The 22,391-nt window shown below is 29.4% G+C and overlaps 1 protein-coding gene and 1 long non-coding RNA gene across 4 annotated transcripts in view; both read right to left on the bottom strand.

The window, feature by feature from the left end:
- FBXL17 (F-box and leucine rich repeat protein 17) overlaps positions 1 to 22,391 on the bottom strand; it is a 544,511-nt gene that overhangs the window by 461,584 nt on the left and 60,536 nt on the right. The gene's annotated exons all lie outside the window — the stretch shown is intronic.
- Positions 427 to 14,582, bottom strand: LOC306663165. The gene is made up of 2 exons (XR_013764385.1): positions 3,686 to 14,582; positions 427 to 1,429 (listed from the first exon to the last, which is right to left on the bottom strand). It is a non-coding gene; the product is annotated as an uncharacterized lncRNA (long non-coding RNA).

The following is a 22,391-nucleotide window of genomic DNA, read 5'->3' as shown; positions in this document are numbered from 1 at the left end:
TTTATTAGAAACATCTAAACCTTTAAGTTTTCCTTTACAAAAATTAAATATTGATAAACTGACCTAATAGTGCTAAGAAAAAAATCAAGTCAAATTCATTCTGAGAAGTGAGAAACAAACAATGTTTTAGTCCTAGAAAATACAAATTTTTTTTTTTTTTTTTTTTTTTTTTTTAGGTAGCAAAGTTCTCCATGAACACAAAACAGTTCATCCCTTGATAATATACCATCTTTCTTTCTCATATAGAATATTAAATAAAACTATCAGGGTCTTACAATTCCTAATTCATTAATTTTACTTGTTTCACTGTTAGACCCATGTTTATTGAATCAATTAACCATTAACCAAAAACCTAATTTAGATCTTAAATGTCTTCAAACGAAACAACAAAAAAAAAAAAAAAAAAAAAACAGGAAAACCTAATACTTCAGCATTTAAAATATGTATTTATTCTTACAAGTTTATAAAATAGGTCTTTTTCTCCATATTACACTGAAATTTTGCCACATTAATTTAAATAATATTAAAAGTCAACTTTCAGTTCCATATAGTATAAATATTTAATTAAAATAGAACATTTTTTCCTTTATTACTTCCCTCTAGTATCTAACTGCCAACACTGAACTTAATTTTAACATAAGTACGCACATCTGTAAAAGTAGTCCCAATTTGTGGTGTTATTCTAAAACACAGTTTTAAAGTTCTTTAAAATTATTAAAATCATTTAGTCAAGATTCTGCTAGAATCACGTTTTTCTTTTTAAATTAATAGTAGTTGGACCTTTACGCCATTATGATATACAGGATAAATTCCCAATTTTACACCTAATTTAAAACTCCTTAGGCAAATCCCTCCCACACTTCCGTACTTAAACCTAAGGTTCTCATCCAGCCTTCTTCCCCAAGATACCATTAAGGCACATTTTATACAAATATAAAACAGTTTTCAAACTGCTTTTTCACATCTACACAAACAGGTTAATATTACAAAAATGTATACTAGAAAACAAAGATATCCCAGTTTTTAGAAAGGAAAGAAAATCCAGCAAGAAGGCTCTTCTACATAACCCCTCCCGGGTTTTTTGTTTTTTTTTTAAACCCTCCATTTTAGATAATGATATATATTTTAAGAAAAACTCACTGCCTTTTTATTTCCCAATAACTTGCTACAATGAATACCTACACTTTGAAATGCAAAAAAAAAAAAAAAAAAAATCAATTAAAATTATTAAAAGGCAGGGGTGGTGGGGAGAACCCAAGGCCAGTCTGCCCCCTGTTCATGATTGGCTGCTCTCCAGTAAGGCCTGGATCCCTAGGTAAGTTATCCACTCTGCAGGAGCTGATTGAAGCAGTACATGTGAAATTCGGAAGGCTCCAGGAGGAACTAAATAGCGTGGACACAATAACACGATAAAATGTCAGTCGAGAATCTGAAAAAAAGGGTAGATGTCATGGAAAAATCATTAATACTTCTTCCCAGAACATCTCAAACAATGGGTAAATGAACCTAAATGTTCAAAATTTAGATCTTACATATGTGTTTCAGAAAATTAATTTCTTAATGGTCAAAAGAAATGTGTCCATTCTTACAAAGAATTGTAATTACCATTTTTGATTTATGTAATCTATGATTTCTGAAATGAGAAAATAGATAATCATATTTCAGCATCTCCTTCAAGACCCCCCAAAAATATTTTAAGCTAATCCTTAGTAATGCTAATAATTAGATTAAGTGTTTAATGTTTGCTTCCCTTAACCAAAAATTTTTAGAAACAGAAACACTAAATAATTTCAAAAGTTTCACTCAACTAATACTAAAAACTTCCATTTGATTAAAAATATTTCAGCATGGAAAATGTATATACTCTTTAATATTCAACTATGTCAAAGATTGTAAATTGAACCCATTCACTCTTGGCTTTTTACTACTTGCACAAAGTAGCCCAGTGTACAAGAAATGACTGATGAGTGTTCTCTCGTGTACATATTTTAGAATTATAAAAGAATTCTAAAAGGAAAGATAAATGTTTTAATTAAAGGTGTGGGTCAAATTATCTACAGTACTATCTGGACAATTATTAAAATTATTAACTATAAAAAAAGTTTCTTTTATATTATTTATATCTATGTAGAGATGTTTTGGCTGTGAAGTTTAACAATGCTCTAATATACACAAGAAATACTAGTTTGTTTTATTTTGTAGTGGAAGTGATACTAGTTTTATTTTGCAATGGATGTGATTGGAGAAAATGTGAAGCGCAACTTGTAGACCTAAAACTTATTATCACAATATAACTCACTTAGAATCTTTCACACACATACCAAAAAAAAAGCAACAAAGAGAAAGAAAAAAAAATAAAGATCAAAATTTCAGGCTATATTTTTTATTGTCTTGCTTTTATATAATGAAGGCCTACATAGAATTTTTTATATGAGTAAATTTCTGCTAGTTCCAAAAAATTAATTCAAAATTATTGTTAAATATCATAGTGAAAGAAAGTAAATATTAAAGAATACATGTGTATATTTATCATCTAAAATAATTTAAAATACAGTCTGTAACTAGATCACAGAGCACAAAATACAGTGTGTGTGTGTATATTATATATATGTAAATATGGAGAAAGAGAGATAGATGCAATTATATATACACACACACACATACACCATAAAAATCGACAGACCTAGAAAATTTCATTTACCTTTATTGTAAAATTAAATTGATTCACAGAGTGATAACTACTGTATTTTTTGGTGTCTACTGAATTTAAGAAGTACAAAAAAAGAAAAACAAACCCAGAGATCCCTGCATATTTATTCCCATATTTTAATTTTTTGAAATTTGGCTTTACTTTCTTCATCAGTTTTCTATTAACCAGTCTTAAAATAAAGGAGACAAACACAGGCATACACTCACATACACAGATGAATTCAACAAAGAAAACCTAAGATGAGTTTCTGAGCTTTAAAAATAAAAGGGAAGTTTAAAAACAAAGCAAGTCATTTTCCATAGAGAACTACTGGTAATGGTGTGTAAAACCATTTTATTATTAATTTTGCTAAGTTTTTTTTCAGCATAAATTTATAATAGCCTATCTCTGCTGTAAGACACTTGTGTTTTTTTGGGGGAGGAGGTATAGAGTTGGGGACTGCCCCAGGGTCTTATTCATGCTAGGCAAGAACTCAACAACTGAGCTACATCTCCAGACTTCTTACATCTTTTTATATAGCAAGTGTAGCTACATTCTAATGAATACAAATTTTAAGGTTATATAATTACTATATGAATGGTATGGAAATTAATTGTGGTTAAGTTTTAGGTTTTTGTTTTAAGATGCAGTACCACAGGTCTAATCTCTAAAAAAGACAAACACCGGATAAGTAGCACTTATTCTTACATAGGATACAAATGATAAAACTTCATTATTTCAGGAAAATATACATGTTATTATTATAACTAAAACATGACAATTATCAACTACAAGGTGATTTTCTAACTTAGAAGAACTGTCAAAGAGTGGTAATTCAAAAAAGTTTGGCACATTAATTTCTAGAATGACATTTCTATGAAATGTATAAATTCCTACCATGATTTTTAATTCTGATAATAACAAAATCCAAGTATGTGTCATATTTAATGGGAAATATATGTATTGATATAACAGGATAACTAATTTTAAGAATACCTCCTAGTAGGACAGGCAATCCAACCATTTCTCATGTCGTGATTGGAATATGACATTTCTGTGCGCCAACCCATCATATGTTTTTCTGAAAAACATGCCATAAATTTGGCCCAATCAATAAGACAGTTGGTCAAGACTAATTTATTTGAAAATACAAATGTAATCCAATGTAACTAAATTGATACAACGAAGGAAAAACAAAGTTTATACTAAAATAACAGAAAAAGGTAGGATAATTTATAAACAGAAAGTCATCACTAGTTAAAAATACTTTCCCAAACACCTCAAAACAAAAGGAAGGGGGATTCAACTCTGGCTTAGGGAGTAACTGTTTCAAACAAACTCTTCCACAAAAAGTTAGGAATATATATTACTTCCTAATTCTATTCAGTGAAGTCTTTACTTAGATGCCTCTCCAAATAAGTTTTTAGCCTAAGGAAATAATCACTTTGAAGAGTAGAGGAAGGGGAACAAGGGAAGAGAGGAGTCAAAGGGCAAATACTAGGAAATGAATTGGAGAAAATTGTTTTTTATACGTCTGAATATGTCATAAGGAATTCCACTACTAAGCATAATTACAATGCACAAATAAAAATACATTTTAAAAAGTGAAGACTGGGCAGAGTGGTGCAAAACTATAATCCCAGAGACTTGGGAGGTTGAGGCAGGAGAATTAAAATTAAAAGTCTTGGCAATTCAGTGAGACTCTGTCTCAAACTTAAAAATTAAAAGGGCTACAGCTCAGTGATAAAGCACTCCTGGGTTTAATCCTGAGTATCACCAAAATAAATAAATAAATTTATTAATTTAATTAAATTTAAAAATTTTTAAAGGCAGGAAAATAATCCCTTTAAAAAAGAAAATAAGGCTCTAATTGCCTAGGCCTGAGAAAAACCTTGGAAAATTTAAAAGCATTTACAAAATACAATTTTACATATAAAACCTGAAACATTTCTGACTAAACAAATTTTAAGACAATTTTCCTTACCAAACCCTTAACCTAATTGCTAATTAAGATACATTCAGTATTTTAATTTAAATAATTTAACTTTTAAGAATTGGAATGTTCTGGTTTTTAGGGATACTTTAATAAAAAATGTTCAGCATTGACATCTATCTTTCATATATACACTAACAGTTTTTTCTACAATGTAATCTATGGTATTCACATATAGATATGCCTCATTTTTAAAAAATCTTATGTGGAAAGACAAATTAGTGCTAATCCACTGTTCAAATAATTTCTCATTTTATTACAAAGTCACAAAACTTTTTTATGCCCAAAATGTCACAATTAACATGTAATTCAATGTACAAAAGGCAATTTATAGTCACTTTCTAATAAAACTACCTAACAGAGCTTCAAATACTACCATTTTAAGAAAACAAGCTGTATATGACATTGAATAGCTTCACCATTTCATTCAAGTTATTGTTTCAAATCTAGCTAATGTTAGTGAACTGATAAAAGGTTTCAGTCTCAATATAAACATGCCTAAAGCTCAGAAATATCATGAGTTTTTCTCATACATAAAAGTGCTTATGATCTCTCAATTACCATGTACAGGGCTCAAATAATAGCCATTTAATAAGCCCTAATGTATGGCTAAAAATGGACAGCAAAGTAAGTACATTATCCCCATGAGATACTAACTTAATGAATATACACAAAACACATTTCTAGTCTCGGTTCAATTTCAAATAACCATATCACTTCCCCTAAAACACACAGATACAAAATCAACATTATTCATTCCTTTTTTTTTTTTTTTTTTTCCCCATATTACGGTCATCCTTAAGACCAAATGTAAAGAAAAGTCAATCTGCTTTCTGTACTGTGGAAAATAATTATAAATTTAAAAGGGATGAGTTTACTGAACTACCAACAAAATATACGTATTTTAAAAACTTTATAGTTTTTAACTAAAATCTCTGTCATTTAAAGAGTAGAAGGATTTAATTATAGGAGAAGTTTTCAAAGTCTGGTCTAGGGAGTTTCACCTGGGACCTGTTCGGTATATCTGCAAAGCCAAAACTATTTTAATAATAATACTAACATGCTATTTTATTTTTCTACTCTGAGTACATACTGGAATCTTACAGAAATTATGTGACGTGATAACATCTTCACTCTGATAACTAATAAAAAGAATGATTATATATTCAAATTTTCTTTTAATTTCAAATACCCCCCCAAAATCAAAAGATAATCAAAAGCTCCTTGTATTTCAAATAATTATTAAGAGTATAAGTGAATCTTCTATAGACCAGAGTTTGAGAACCACTGAACTAAGGGAAATTTAGTCTCCTCAATGCTTGTAATTGGGGGTGGAGAGTATCATATACCCTGCTCCTTCCTTCCTACTAATTTAACTTTCAAAGCCCAAAGACATGCATCTCCATTCATTTTAATTTTATTACACTTTTAAATCTACAACAATCTATTATGGACACTAAGCAGTTTTCATAGTTGTGTGAAATAAACTTGAAGCAGTCAAATTTCCTTGAAAATCTGTATTTAGTACAGTATGCTCCTTTAAATTTACTTTTCTTCAAGTACCAACATTCCAGAAAAACTATTTTAATCTTATTTGAATATCGACTTTGCTGTAGTAACTATTTCAATAGTGTTATTTATTACTATTTCATTTTAATATTCAGTAGTTCAGCTTGACAGGTTCATTCAGCATTTGAGATAACCAAACATAATTATCATTTATAATTACTTTCAAGAGGAATTTTCTGAATTCCAAGTAAATTCATAAATAAAACTTGTGAATAAAATCACTCTTCCGTAAAATTTTTCTCTACTTAATTGAAACTAATCTTAGCCAGAGAAAGAAATATACATATCTGTTTTGATTTTGCCCTTTAGATTGCCAAGAACAAAAACCAACTCAAATGAACTCCAGAGAAAGAGAATCTCTCACAATTACCAACACAAGAATAAAAAAGGCCTAGACACCAAAAGAACTCCTTTCTCCCTGTCAATATTCCTTTTCTGTTACCTTATATATTTTTAATTTAAAACTATTTCCCTCCTTGTGGGGAGACCTCTTCCTGATTCTTCTTTACAATAAGAAAGTATAAAACTTTTCTATTAAGAATCAACTCTCTACCATATGTCAATAATAAAAGTTTTCTATCAGAAACTGAATCGGTTTGCCAATCTTTTAATTCTGAAGAGCGGAATTTGATTAGTTACTGGAAAAGGTAAACTTCTTAAGCTTCAATATCATCTGGACATAAGACCTTCTCATAAAGTTGTCATAAACCAACAAGTTATTTAAAAGCTTGACCTGGTGGGAAGAGGGAAAAGAGAATTTTGAACAGGAAGAAGTGAGTGTTGAATGGCATGTTCCAAAAATACACGTGAATTCCAACAAAGCAGAGTAGTTTGTGGAGGAGTGACGCTTGCTAAGCAGAGTTCAAGCCAAGAGAGGACTGTCAACTGTGCTAAGGAATGTGGGGCTTCACCCACATTAAAACCACTAAAAGGTTTTATCAAAGAATGGGAAGACAGAAGAAAGATACATTAAGAAAAGGGGGTAGATAAAATCATGATGAGTTCAGTCCATTTGAGTTTGGGACATGCTCAATTTGAACTGAAAATAAAGGTTGATACCAAAAAAGACTAAGAAATTTATTCAGCAATCTCAGCACACAGGGAGAAGCTAGATCAGAACTCCAACAGTTATTAGGTGATCCTTTCAAACTGTTCTGAATAATCTTGAAAGAAAGAAAACTTCATCCATCTGTTTTATCTCTCTGGTTCTGAAACTAAAGTTTCATAAAACAATATTTACTCTAAATGTGTAACATCTGGACAGCTTACACTTAAAAACTACCATTTTGGTTCCAATGAAATTATATCAAAATTTATTACTGAAGCCATTACCTGTAGCTTTTCTATTATTCTGAGTAGACCCTAAAAATAATAGGTTGTTCCATTTGAATATTAAAACCTTATCTATAATTGTCTACAAAGATAGAATACATGAATTTGTGTATTTTTAAAATTTTTTATTTGTTTAGTTGTATATAGCAGTAGACTGCATTTATACATTTTGATAAATCATACATAAATGGAATGTAATTTGTCATTTTTATAATTGTACATATTGTAGGATCACATAATTTGTGTATTTTTATTTTGAGAATAAACTTTTATATATTTGGGAGAGTATATTTATTGATAGTATTCTTTGAATATTTTGATAGGAGAAAAGTTACTTCACAATGTCTCAAGTAGGCCTAAAGATTTGTGATGCTGTGAAATAAACAGGAAAGAAACTGGTAGTTCTGCATGTGATAAAAGTTGTGGTAAATGGGTAGCTGAAGATTAGTTCCAGTTACCTCTACAGATACCAAAATCTGCAGATGCTCAAGTCCCCTCAAAAAATGGCACAATATTTTCATATAACCTACACATATTCTCCTATACATTTTAAATCATCTCTATATTACTTATAATACCTAAGGCAATATAAAATTATATGTAAGTAGTTGCTATACTACATTGTTTTTGGAATAATGCAAGGGTAAAAGTCTGGACAGAGCAATTTTTAAAAAAATATTTTTGATCCACAGTTGACTGAACCTGCAGACATGGAAACTGGATATGAAGAGACAACCACACTAAGATATATAGGTCTCTAAGAGCAACTTTTACTATTTTTTAATCTAAAACAACAAGGTTCAACAATCTGCTACAATAGAGGTAGTATAGTGAGAAGACAACCACCTTCTTCCATAGCTACAAAAGGACTGTATGGTTTAGAAAAAAGTTCTATCATACTATCCAATTATCTCAACTTTAAAATACGACCTAACCGCTAATAGTTCTTCTTCTAGCCAAAGATTTCCCCATTATAAAATGAAAAAGCTTTTTCATTCTAAGAAATTATTTTTTTAATCCTCTGTCCCAAATGTAGCCACACTATTTCTGCATAGTGATCCTGTTTAGCTATCTGTATACCAAAATGTTTAATTATGTCAGAATTGCAAAAATTGTGTCACTGAATAAATAACCTATGGATATAATATGTATAATTTAAAATATTCTGACGTATTACTTACTTAAAAATTATTTTCCATTATAACTTTGAGACCTTTTAAAATGTTTCAAAACCTAATTTAGAGGTAACTACTTAAAAATTAATAAACTGTGTATTACAATTTTTTCAACTTTATTGTAGGGCCCTTTTCCCATCTGCTATTATCACAAAACTCCCACACCATTATTTAAGCATGGAAGTCTGTAATTTAAGTTTCTTTTATTTTAAACAAAACATAACATGTGACTTGAAAGATTCCTTTACTTACATGTCCTATGTATATGAATGGCCTCTTTCTTAACACTGAAAGTACACAGATAATTTTCCTTCACTATCTACTACTGCCAGTTGAGACTAAAACCTTAACTTTCAATATTACCTCTAGGCCAAACTATCATACTTCTTCAGATAACTCAGACACTGCCATTTCTGGCTTCTAATAGAAAACAATTCAGAACCAAGTCAACACAAGTATATTTGCAACTTAAGGGGATAAGTCAATGAAGGAACAATAAGCACTATTAAAATCACTGCATTCTACCTTCAGTTCCCCACTGCAGAAAGTCAACATACCAAGTTTTTCTTGTCATAATTTTTTATCACTTAATTCTCTTCATACTCTTTCCTCTAAATGTGCTCCAAGAACATCTGAAAATTCTCCCAAATCTATATATAGTAAATGAATTTTGGACCCTGGGTTTTTCCCTGAGTTTTAATGCTTCTCCAGATTCCATTTGTTGTTTGCATAAACCCTTAGAAAACCTCAAAATATAAAAGACTTGCTCTGATGACAGGAAAAGAGAAAGAAAGGCTAGATTTGTTTTATGTCTAGTAAGCTGAAGAAAGAAGTTCTAATCACAAAAAAAGAGTCACAAAAAAAAAAAAAAAAGAGTATGTGATAATAGGAAGCTAATAGTAAACCTATGGAAGAGAAGAAGAGAGATGATGGCCTGGTGCCAGGAAATGCTGAGTTTGCTCTAGTTATTTACAAAGAAAGTTCTAGTAAGTTTCCTTATCTTTCAAACTAGAAATCTGTTCCCCAGAGCTTGACTCACATTCCCATGGAACCAACTAGCATATTACTGAAGTCCCTGTTCGAGTCATTGTAACTGCCATCAGAAGATAGATTATGTGTCCTTTGGATACTCTAAGCTAGTGCTCTGAAGACATTTTTCAATAGAAACATACTTTTAAAGGGTGGACAGGCACAATACCAGCAGCATTACAACTCATATAAAAGGCTATTACAGATTACATTATGGACCCAGTATGTAAAGCACTCCTAAAGCAGGGAAAATTTTGAAAAATCAATTCTTGCATATTGCTTGTTTGTATTTTATAAACTACTATATTTCTGATACAGCCAGAATTACTACAGCAACATTTCCATGAAGAAAACTAATTCCCTTTCTTCATGTTAAAAAAAAAAAAAATCCTTATATCCTTTTTCTAAACTTACATATCCTGAGTAGCAGATTGCCTGACTGTAGTAGTTCAAGCCATTGCTGGAAGGCAGCCCCAATGGTAGGATGAGAATAATTTCACACATATCTTCAATTTAAGCAGCCACACGTTATGACACTGCCAAAGTGCCAAAGTATGAGAAAAAAATATACAATTTTTATAAACTTAAGTTTCACTTGAAGAGTACCTTGAAACTTAAGGAAATAACCTGATATTCTAATTCTGAATCTGCTATCTCAAAGGTAAGGTAATCTTATAGTAAAAAAAAGTGTCTATAAGAACAATTATGCCAATTTTTCACTATTTTAAGGAAATACAACAGGATGATTCTTACTCTTTTACTATCTGCAAGCCAACTTAATTTTTCTACATAACATATATAAAAATGTTTATTCTTTTCTTTAGGCTCTCTAATTAAAGTGTTTCAATAATGACAATTTCTAAGTGGGTGCATAGTCATTTCAGCAGTTAAAATAAATTCTTCCATTTCACCCCAAAAAGCTGATGGAAGAAATTTTGACTTCCTAATTTTAGGTCAGACCCAAGTTACTCATGTGAAATAAAATAATTTAATCAATTACAGATTCCAACTGATAATTTCCATTATATTTTTAAAAGAAGGGAAACATTTCACATGCAATCAAATATTAAGTTACTAAGGATCTAACTGTCCAAAGTTCATGCAGCTTTTATTTTTCCTTCCAACTTTTACTTTTGGTCTTCTTTGTCTTTTATCCATTGAAGAAATGAGACTGTAAGAAAACATGATGAATAGACAACTTCAAGTTGTTAGAAAAGATTCATCTACTCCAACTTTCTACCTGATGATGACTCTTCCAACAATATTAATATACATATACACTCTTGAATTCAAAGAAGTACCTGGGTCATAACTTCTCTGGAAAATGTCCTACCTACCACTTATATTTACATCCAGCCTTGGGCCTCTGGACTGGATATACAGCCTTTGGGAATAGATATTTCAATTTGAAAATGACAAGCCAAGTATCTTTAAAGAAAGGCTTAAGGCCATTTAATTTCAACTCTACTTTCTACCACATAGAAATTCACCACTGTGTTGGTAAGGGAGGAATAAAACAGAAAAGACCTATTTCTGTCATTCATTTATAGCAAGCCAACAAATGCAAATTATATCCTTAATAGCCAAAATATTCTACTAATTAACATTTCGATAAGAAAACAGTAACAAAGGATTAAATTATAGTTAATATCAGGTTTGAAGACTGTCTTTCAATTATTTATATTTATATATTATTATATTTATTTTCTATTATTTCTTACACAGTGCTAAAATAAGGATTATCATTTCACTCCTCAGCCTTAGTGACAAGGAATACCATATACATGTTAATAAGTAAACATCACCATTTGAAACTGTACACTATAACCATGTAATACTTATCAGGTCTACTCCCAAAACATATCTAGAAACCATTTTTGTATATACACCAGCATATTCATTTTATTTTACTATACAATAAAAGGTTAACATAGCATAGGAAATGAAAACCCTGATTTTAAAAAACATCTATAAATAAAATTCTTTGTAATATAAATAGTTACTATAAAGAAAAGCATGCTTTCACAATCAAAATAGATGATATGAAAAGCATTATTTGGTGGTAAAATGTTAAAAATTACATCTTAGTAAAAGATAAATATGACTTATTTGCACTACTTTTGCAACATCTCTATTTTGAAATTATTGCAAAACAAAACAACTGCTAAACAACTAAAATCAAAGTAAAAAGGATTATTCAATACATTTTCTTTAATATCATCAATATTTAATAAGAAGTTAAGCAGTTTTAAATGCTAACATTTTCCCAATCTTCTCAATCTATTTTTCTGTGAACTGTGACCCAAAAGAAAAAAAAAATCTATCAACTCAAATATATTCTTAAAACTAACCAGTGTTTATCTTCCAATATTAAAACAGATAAGAAGTTTTAAAAGTATGTTTACAAGGACTAGATTTATAAGGAAAAATAAATTCTCTATATTACACAAATTTCCTAAATCTTTCCCATAAGAGAGTTTAGAAAATAAGCATAGGGGAGTAATTTATAATTTAACATTCCATTCATACGGTTGGCACATGTGTTCCAAATGGCATGCTGACATTATTCACATTAATCCTAAAGTTTTTCCTAGCTTGAATATTTCTTCTTTAATTTACAAAATGAATTCAGATTAATACAGTGTTCAAAAGTTAAACAATCTGTCTATACTACTTACAAATTATAACACAAAAAAGATCAAAACAAAAATAAACAGTGTCTGAAATTATAATAATGACATTTATTTCATTTCATTATTTTAAAATCAGGCAAGAAAGTCACTGCTACCCTAAAAAATTAATACTGCTATACTGTATTTATATAACATTTTCTACTTTATAAACTACTTCAAGATCTGTAGTCTTATTTTAGTTTCATACAACTCTGCACATTAGGTAAAACAGGTATAATACCAGTTTAAGAAGTAAGTTTTATGCCTATTGTAATATTAAATTTAAGGTCATTTATCATCTTATTTTCAAATTTTAAAGAAGTTTTTCCATTATTATTAACATTTTTTAACAAATGCCAAATAATACATCAATTATGCTCACTGTAAAAAATTATGCTCAAGAAATCAATCAAGAAGGATAATCGTTTTTAGAATTCACAAAATAAACACAATTACAAAAACACAGCTCATTCACAAGGGAAAAATAATCAAAATGTTGGGAAACAACATATTAGGTCACTTTATTACTAAAAAGATAAAAACACAATCTAATAAAGAATTCTCATGTATCTTTTTAGACTCTTTCTAGATCTACAAGATCAAGATAGGATGAACAAATTAACTTCCATAGCCCTTTTGCAGTTTTTTTTTTTTTGAAGTTTGTTATTAAAAACAAATATTTTGACATTAAAAAGATTTTTTTTCATTTATAATTTAATGTTCTGCACTTCTGAATGGTAAAGAGAAAATATGTAATTTATGTGTAATTCTAGTTAACACTGTGGTAAATTGTTACAGTACACATAAATACATTATATTTCTAAATATTTTATGTCAATCAACTAAACACACTACTGTTTACACCAAAGTTGCATAATAACCAAATCTGGTAATATTTTTCTTTCTCCTTTTCTCTTTCAATTATGATACAACTAAGAGAATCTTATTTTCTTCTAAAACTATGAGCCTTATATAACAAAGAAAACATTCTTTAAGCAACAAAGCATCAACCATATGTTTATTCAATTTCAGCACCAGTCAGCTTCATAAAAACCCAAAGAACTCCCAAACAAAACAACCTATATCGTTTAGTGGTTCAATCAGGAAATAAATCTAATGTTTCCCAAACTTAAAATATATAGAATATTTAAAGACCAATCAACATGACCATATATTTATAAATGCTTCAGAACTGATAATGTTAGAAAACATTATCCTTGATAATGGAAAAGTAACCCTAAAAGTAAATATTCTTCATTTTTTAATAGCTCAAAATGGACAGAAAATATAATTGGAGTCTAACTGCTATTCTGCCCTGCAAACACACACACTTTGCTGACGAGGTTGTCTCATGACATCTACTTGAGATGAGTCTTCAGTAATGAGCCCACTTTGAATGAGCTCACACAGATCTATTCTAATCATGATATATTATGATTTGTGAAAAATTATATATCATATATCCAATAAACTCTACCCTTAATAATGATTAAGACCTTCAGTAAAATCTATCCTTGCTTACCTCTAAAAATTTTAAAGCAGGAAAACATGGTGACATATTGTTATTAAAATACTTTGCTAGACAAAGTATTTTTAAAAGATCACCAACAATGGAAGAATTATATTTTAAATATAAAGTTTTATATTTAGTTTAGAATTTTTAAATTCTAATTTCTCTTGCAAAAACTCCTACAATAAATGTTCCTGTTCCAGATTAGCAATTAAACATAAAACACACACATATGATTAATAAAATTCTATGATTCAAAACATAAGTGCTAGCCATCATCATACAGAACCTTTATACAGCAGGTACTTCTAAAGTATATACATATATACAATAACTCTTTTAATATAAACTAATAAATTTTTATATTAAAAATTATTCCATCAAAAAAGGGATATTTTTAAATTCAAAAGACAAAAATTTTCTGTGTTTAATGAGGCCTATTCATTATTAGGCAGACCAGATGCAATTTCACAGTTTCGGCCTTGTCAATCAAATAGTCAAATACTACAAAAATTTTCTAAAACAATAAACAATAATTTTCTAAATACAATAAGCTAATAGTACAAAATAGACACCATAAAATAGCAGTATGTATTAGAAATTATACTTTTGATTTTATAGAGATGAGTAATCATTAAATAACACCAAATTAATTAAACCTTGCAAGTTTTTGAAATCAAATTAATTACATAATCAGCTTTAAAACTAAGTCAATATAATTTTCTCCACTTTAGCTTTTCAATTATTTGTATATTTATTTATCACATTTTAAATTATTTATAATAATAATTACAAAGTATAGTCAGAGGGAAATTGTACATAATGGCCTCCATTTCTTGTTTAGTAAGTAGAAGAGGTAGAATTCTAAATATTAAATTTTTCTGCATTTTTTTCCATTATAGGATTTTTAAAAAATATATGAAAAGCAAACATACTAGTTCTCAAAAAATTAAATACCGCTCTCTCTCTATATATATATAGTCATTTATTATTTTAAAAAACATGGTCACAACTTTTAGAACTGATACAGAAAGCATAATGATGACACTCATTTTTCTACAAATTAATAATAATCTGCTAAAACAAAGTAAGTATTATGGTATAAAAATGAAGATATGTTGAAGACTAGCCACTATCATCACCAAAATAAGAAAACACCTCCAAATATCTTAGTATGCTAAATTTATTAAAAAATTCAAAACGTACATAATACATTCGTCTTAAATATTATCTTAAAAATATGATTAAACATCTAAGTCCTATATAGAATTTCAAATGCCAATCAATTGGAAGAGTATGATTTAGTGTAAAAGTATGTGCACCTTAAAAATATAGCAACTGAAAATGCAAAGGCATTTATAGTTCAACATGTATGTATATATACCTGCAAATAAATAATCACATGAGATTAAATTGTTTTTACTAGAATTCTTATTTGCCAACATAAAAGATTTACTAAATCACTAAGTAATAATAAAATTATATATACTTCTGGCCTAAAATGACTTTGATGAAACAGTTTACAAAATATTTTAATGCCTGTATATAATATAACATAATACCCTTCCTAAGAAATAAACATTCATAATACATCAGGGGAAAAACATAACCCATGCATCTTGTATTTTTAATAATTATCAACTAGTCTATTAAAAAACTAAGTCACAAGCTACACTCAGTATATCATAATAATAAAATAACAACATAGTAACATGGCCTTATATATTAGGTTTTCACTCTTGCTATGGAAACAGTTAAAAGATACAGAAAACAGCCAAAAAGTATTTACAGAGCTCCTATTATAGGCCTTAGACTCTGCTATGTCTTGACATATTTTTAATTATTTTGATTTTGATTTTAAATAAATCCCATGTAATTTGCCACAGTTTAAAAAAAAATGTATACAGGAAAAAGAATGTTCCTCAATAAGCAACATACATAAGGGCCCTGAATTCTGGGACAAAACGTGAAATCTAGCTTTAAAGACTAACAGATTGTAATATGCTTAGCTATTTGTATATGATAATTTCAAATATGAAATATATTTTGATTCACCCTTACCAAAACTATGTTTAAGCTTTTATAACCTTGTGTGCAGTCGTAAATAGGAAAACGAAATCCAGCCCAATTTTGTAGGCTTTAGACACTTTGAATCTGAGTATACAGAATTAATAACACACAAGATAAAGATACAATATGAAGTTCTCAAGTAGTTAAGTGTTTAATATTCCCATCCTCAGCATTCAAAATTCTAAGCAACAGAAGTGTTATGAAAACAACTGCCAAACCTTCATTATATTTATAATACAACAACTACAATTAATATCTTAAAACCTTGTTTAGCTTTACAATTTAAAAAAAAAAGTGGAAATTAAATATTCATTTAAAAAATAAATTATAGCACATCACAAAATCAAGGCCAACCCCAACTACAACACATTATAACTGATTTCACACAATGGAACATTCTGCTTTGTCTACTTCTCTAAGAATACAAGGTGGAAACATACCTCTCTGTCTTCCAGTGGTTTTATTCTATGCTTGCAGACAACAAAAGAAAAATTTTTAAAAAGCCATTACACTTAAATTTATCTATAGATGTAGTAGGGCTAAAATTATAAAAACAACCTACTTCTTAAATATGATCATCCTAAGTGCAAAATGGACAAAATTTGTAATAGAAAAAATTAAGTTAAAGGAAAAAAAATCATTTCCATCAAGAGAGGTTTTAAAACAACATCAACTCGTTTGCGGTTTTTCTGAATATGAAAATTGTCAGTGTGGAATTACATCTGTAGTAAAACAGAAGTAAAATATCTTATTTCTTGGATTAGCATTAGCAATTTGGTTAGAACAAGAAACTACCATTAGGGGAAGGTTATATCTATGAATATTAACTATATACTACAATGCAAAATGTATTAACAAATGAAACAACTTGAATTAATAATTTACCTTGTAAGAATTTGAAGTATGGTCATTTTAATGTTTTCCTTTCAGAGTTAAATAAATATTTCTGAAATGAGTAAAACTACTAAAATGACTAGAAATATTAAAATGAGGAAAAATATTTTAAAATAATTTTTGATAAATGTGGGCTAACTTTGAAAATAATTACATATATACCACCAAGAATAATGTTTAAGTAGATAAAAATCAGTAATAAACATAATTATCTTAGTTGGAGATTATCTCAGAAAAATAATGTAATTTGAATTTTTGATAACTTACTTTTATTTAGTACTTTATTTTAAACACATAACTTCTATTAATATGACTATAAAAATTAGGATAATTATCTCTAGACACCCCCGAAAGATCAAGAGTAATATTTTCTCTCAAATATGTATCTTTGAGATGTGTGCAGTAAAAATAGTTATCAAACATGAGCTGAAATTGTTTCCTAAAGTCCAAAAGTGACCTACTAGCCTTGAATATTATTTGTATGTCATGAAAAATTATTCAATTTTGATTTTTTTTTAAAAAAACTATTCTTACCTGTTTGCATTTTCTAAGATGATCATCAGATCATCCTTCAGAACATTTAGCATTGCAAACTTACCTCTTCTTACTACCTTCTGTTTATTTCACTATTTTAAAATCCTTGATGTCCTCCTTTTCTTTTACCTTTGGCTTTGTTCCTTTCCTTACCTTTTCTTTATGCCCTTCTTTGTTTTTGTCTTTTCCAATTTCGTTATTTAAGCCAGCAGCACATAGAGCTAAAGTGGTCTATGTCAGTCAGTCTGAGATAGCTATAAAAAATAAATTCTTACTATTTTTAAGCAGAGAAAAACAAGCAAGTTATTATCTGGGAGAGGATGAGGGTATTTTAACCCACAAGACAAGCCTGTCCAATAAAACTCAGACTTGAATCAAGTGATTATAACTTCTCATGCACACACATAGAGCTCTTGGAAAGCATCCAAAAAAAAAAAAAATTTTTTTTTGGGGGGGGGGTCTCTGCTGTCTAGGAAGGAGACTGAAAAAAATAATTGGACTATAATAATTCAATCTATTTCACAATTCTATTGAACATGAAAATATTTCAAGTGAAATCTTCATAAGCTAGGTCTTCTGACAATTTTTAATTTCACTTAATCATTTAAATTGAAGAAAAGATATACTGTTTTCTACTTCATGCACTGTTTGTTCCAACTAATAAGAATATTAATTACTAAATATTTAATCTCCACATTAGTCAAGAATGAAAAACCCTAATGTTTATAACTTAAAAATTAACCAAAGTAATTATATAAGCCTTTAAAACTTTTGATTTTTATTTGAGCAGGTAGGCTATTTTCAAATAGGTTATTCTTTTCTGTTTAACATTTTTTGCAATCTTTCTTTTCTCCTTCCACATTTTCTATTGATACATTGTATTTATACATAATGATGGAATTTGTTGTTACATATTTGTACATGCACACAATATAGCAGTTCGATTTGGCCAATATCACTCCACAGAACTTCCCACCTCCCATCCCCTGGTTTCTTTCCTATTCTGATTTTTTTTTTTTTAAATCAGGGGAAGGGGTGGGGGGGGAGGGGAGTGTATCTGCATTCTATTGTCCTGCACAAGTCCCTGCCAAACACCAAGTCATACAAGTTATATTACTATTATTCCTACTAAGGATATTCAACATCCACTCAGAAAGTGCTGCTTCTACCTTTCTAATTATAACACAAAATGCAGAAGTCAAAAAAGCAAAAAGTGATAAATGTAAACAAATGTTTAAAGCAAAAAATAAAAATGTCTGCATAGTAAAAGTGCTGTAAGCAAAAGCTAATGACAAACTAGAAAAAATATTTACAACTCAATATATGAAAGGAATATGTTTCATATAAAAACTGTACCTAGAAATGTGGAAACAGGGGACTAACAAATCAGTAGAAAAATGGGCCAAGGATGAACAGTCACAGAAAAGGAAACTCAAATAGTCTTAAATATATGATGCCCAATCAGACTTCCTATGGGAGAATGATAAATTAAAACTAACTCAGATTCCATTTCTTATCAATGACAAAAAACAAATAGTTTAAAAAACAATAATGGCAAAGGGGTAAGAAACAAGCACTCTTAATCCACTGCTTACAGGAATGCAAAATGGTGTAACTTCTAAGGAGGGGAATCTGACACTATCAAACAAAATGAAAGGTACCTGTGTACCCTTCAATCTAGCTATCCCAAATCTCTCCTACAAACACACTAAATTTGTACAAAATAACTTACATGTAATTAAAAGGACAATTCATAGCAAAAGAATGGCACACCTTAAGTATCCAACAACCAGTTGGGTAATGATTGAAAGAATTATGATACTTTCAAAGAATGGACTACTACACCACAGTTATAGAAAAGAGGAAGAAAGAACAATCTTATAGATCTGTTATGAGGAATATGTTAAATGAAAAAAGGCTATAATGTTTTATACTAATTTAACTTTTATGTAAATAAGATGCTATCATTTATATAAATACCATCTACTTTTGTATATGTAAAGAATGTATCAATTTTTCTAATATTTCCATAAAGAAGCATTGATTACACATAGAAAGCAATGGAAAAAATGGAAATGGGTGATAACAAGACTTCTTGTTTTTGGTTTCAGTTGTGTTTTTTTTGGGGGGGGGGGGGGGCCCGGTGGTTTTTTGTTTTGTTTTGCAGTGCTGGGAATCAAACACAGGGCCTCATGCATACAAGCAAGTGTTCTACTGAAACTACAATTCTTGAAATACAAACCCTTCCCCCAAAATGAAAGATGCTGACTTAGCCAGATATTAGCAATAAACTTACTTTCTCTCACCAAACCATTTGTCATACTGCAAACAATTACGTAATAGATATACACAAATAGGATGATGAGTTAGCAAGTGCCATATTGATGCCTATATGGTCACTGAAGATATTAAGAGTGTACTGTAAGAAGTGCTCCTGGAAAAAAAGACTACACTTCAAAACTTTAGTTAATGCCAATACAGCCTGTCAGTTTATGAATAGAAAAGCATACTGTGTACATTGCATATAACCAATAGTGCTTCATAAAAACTGACAGAAAAGGCTCACAATTGATACTATATTCCATGATGAAAGACTAAAAGCTTTTCCTCTAAGACCAGGAAAAAGGAAAGGATGACCACTTATGCTACTTGTATTTAAAGTACTAACCAGAGTCAATTAGGCAAGAAAAAGAAATAAAAGGCATCCAAATTGAAAAGGAAGAAATAAAATATTTGTTATGATCTTTAAAACAAAACAAAAACCTCTAAAGATGTTACATATTCACATTAGAACTAACAAATAACTTCAACGAATTTACACAACACAAAATCAACATGCAAAAGTAAGTTACATTTCTAAACAGTAAGAACACTAACAATGAAAAATCTGAAAGAAAAAATAAGAGGGAATTCTATTTACATTAGCATCAAAAAGGACTAGAATACTTAAGAAAAAAACAATGAAACAAAACACTTGCATAGTGAAAACTACAGAATATTGCTGGAAAAAAAATTAAAGAATAAAAATAAAAGAAAAAACATTCTATGTGCACAGAATGGAAGACTTAATATTGCTAAAATGTCAATTCTATCAAAAGTAATATACAGATTTAATGCAATACCTATCAAAATCCCAAATGAATTGTTTGTAGAAAAAGAAAACTGCATCCTCAAGTCATATGAAATCTAAAGGAACTCCAAATAGATAAACAACCTTGAAAAAGAACAAAGTTGAAGGTATAATACTTTCTGATTCCAAAATTTATTACAAAGCAGCAATAAAAACAGTATGATACTGACATAAAACAGACATACAGACCAGTAAAATGAATAGAGAATCCAAAAATAAACTCTCATATATCTGATCAAATAATTTTTGACAAGACTTCCTTTTTGATAAATCCTGTGGGAAAATTATATGTCCACATGCAAAAAAATAAAGTTGAACCCTTACCTTATTTCATATATAAAGATTACCTCATAATGGATAAAACACCTAAACATAAGAATGAAAACTATAAAACTCTTAGAAGAAAATACAGGGCAAAAACTTCAGAATATTGAATCTGACAATGATTTCTTGGATATGACACCAAAAACACAGATAACAAAAGTAAAAATAGAGAGCATCAAAACTTAAAACTTCTTTATATCAACTCACATGAAGTTAAAAGGCAAGCTATGGAATGGAATATTTGCAAATCAGATATCTGATAAGAGTTGATATGCAGAATATATGAAGAATTTCTACATCTCAACAACCCAAATTTAAAAACAGGCAAATTTTTTAAAAAATTTTAAATAGGAAAACCAATTTAAAACTTAGCCAAAGAACTCAGATTAAATATAGGCAAAAAATTGAACAGACATTTCTCCAAAGAAGGTATGACCAAGTAGCATATGAAAAGATGCTCAGGGCTGGGGAGATAGCTCAGCTGATAGAGTGCTTGCCTCACAAGCACAAGGCCCTGAGTTCAATCCCCAGTACCGCAAAAAAAAAAAAAAAGAAAAGAAAAGATGCTCAGCATCACTAATCATCAGGGAAATGCAAATCAAACAAGATATTATTTCATATCCATTAAAATGGCTACTATTTAAAAAAAACTAATAGCAGAAACATCACTAGAGTAGAGGGAAGAGAAAAGAGAGAAGCAGGGAAGGGGAAGGAGAAGGGGAAGAAATGGGGGCTGAATTAGAGCAAATTACACACTATGATTTTATAGTTATATCAAAATGAACACTAATGTTATGTATAAAAAAATTTTTTTTTTTTTTTAAAAGCTACTGCCAAAACACAGAAAATGACAAGTGTTGGCAAGGACATGGAGCAATTTGAACCTTTATACACTGTTGGTGAAAATGAAAATTGGTTGGTAAGATTGAAAATTGGTTCGACCACATTGGAAAGCATTATGGAGATTCCTTAAAAGACAAGGAATGAAACCACTATATGTCCCAGGTATTCCACTCATTGGTATTTATCCAAAAGAACCAATATCAGCATACTATAATAATACTTGCATACCAATGTTTATAGAAGCTCAATTCACAGTAGACAAATTATGTAATGAGCCTAGATGCCCATCAGCAGGTGAATGGATTTAGAAAATGTAATATATATATATATATATATATATATATATATATATACAACGAAGTTTTATTCAGTTATAAAAAAAGAATGAAATTATGCCATTTGCTAGGAAATGAACAGAACTGGAGAACACCATGGTAAGTAAAATACACCAGGCACAGAAAGTTAAAGGTTGAATTTTTTTCTCTCATATGTGGAAGCTAAAGAGAGAGGAATAAAAAGGTGGGGTGAGAACTCATGACCAAGGAAAACCAACATAGTAAAGGATTCAAGAGAGAGAGAAGAGGGCAAGGCATGGGGGAAGTACTGGGGTATAAAATTCACCAAATT

The sequence above is a fragment of the Sciurus vulgaris genome (genome assembly GCF_902686455.1).
Source record: "Sciurus vulgaris genome assembly, chromosome: 6".
NCBI classification, from domain to species: Eukaryota; Metazoa; Chordata; class Mammalia; order Rodentia; family Sciuridae; genus Sciurus; species Sciurus vulgaris.
The sequence above is the reverse complement of the archived record's forward strand: the minus strand, read 5'-3'. Positions and strand labels throughout refer to the sequence as shown.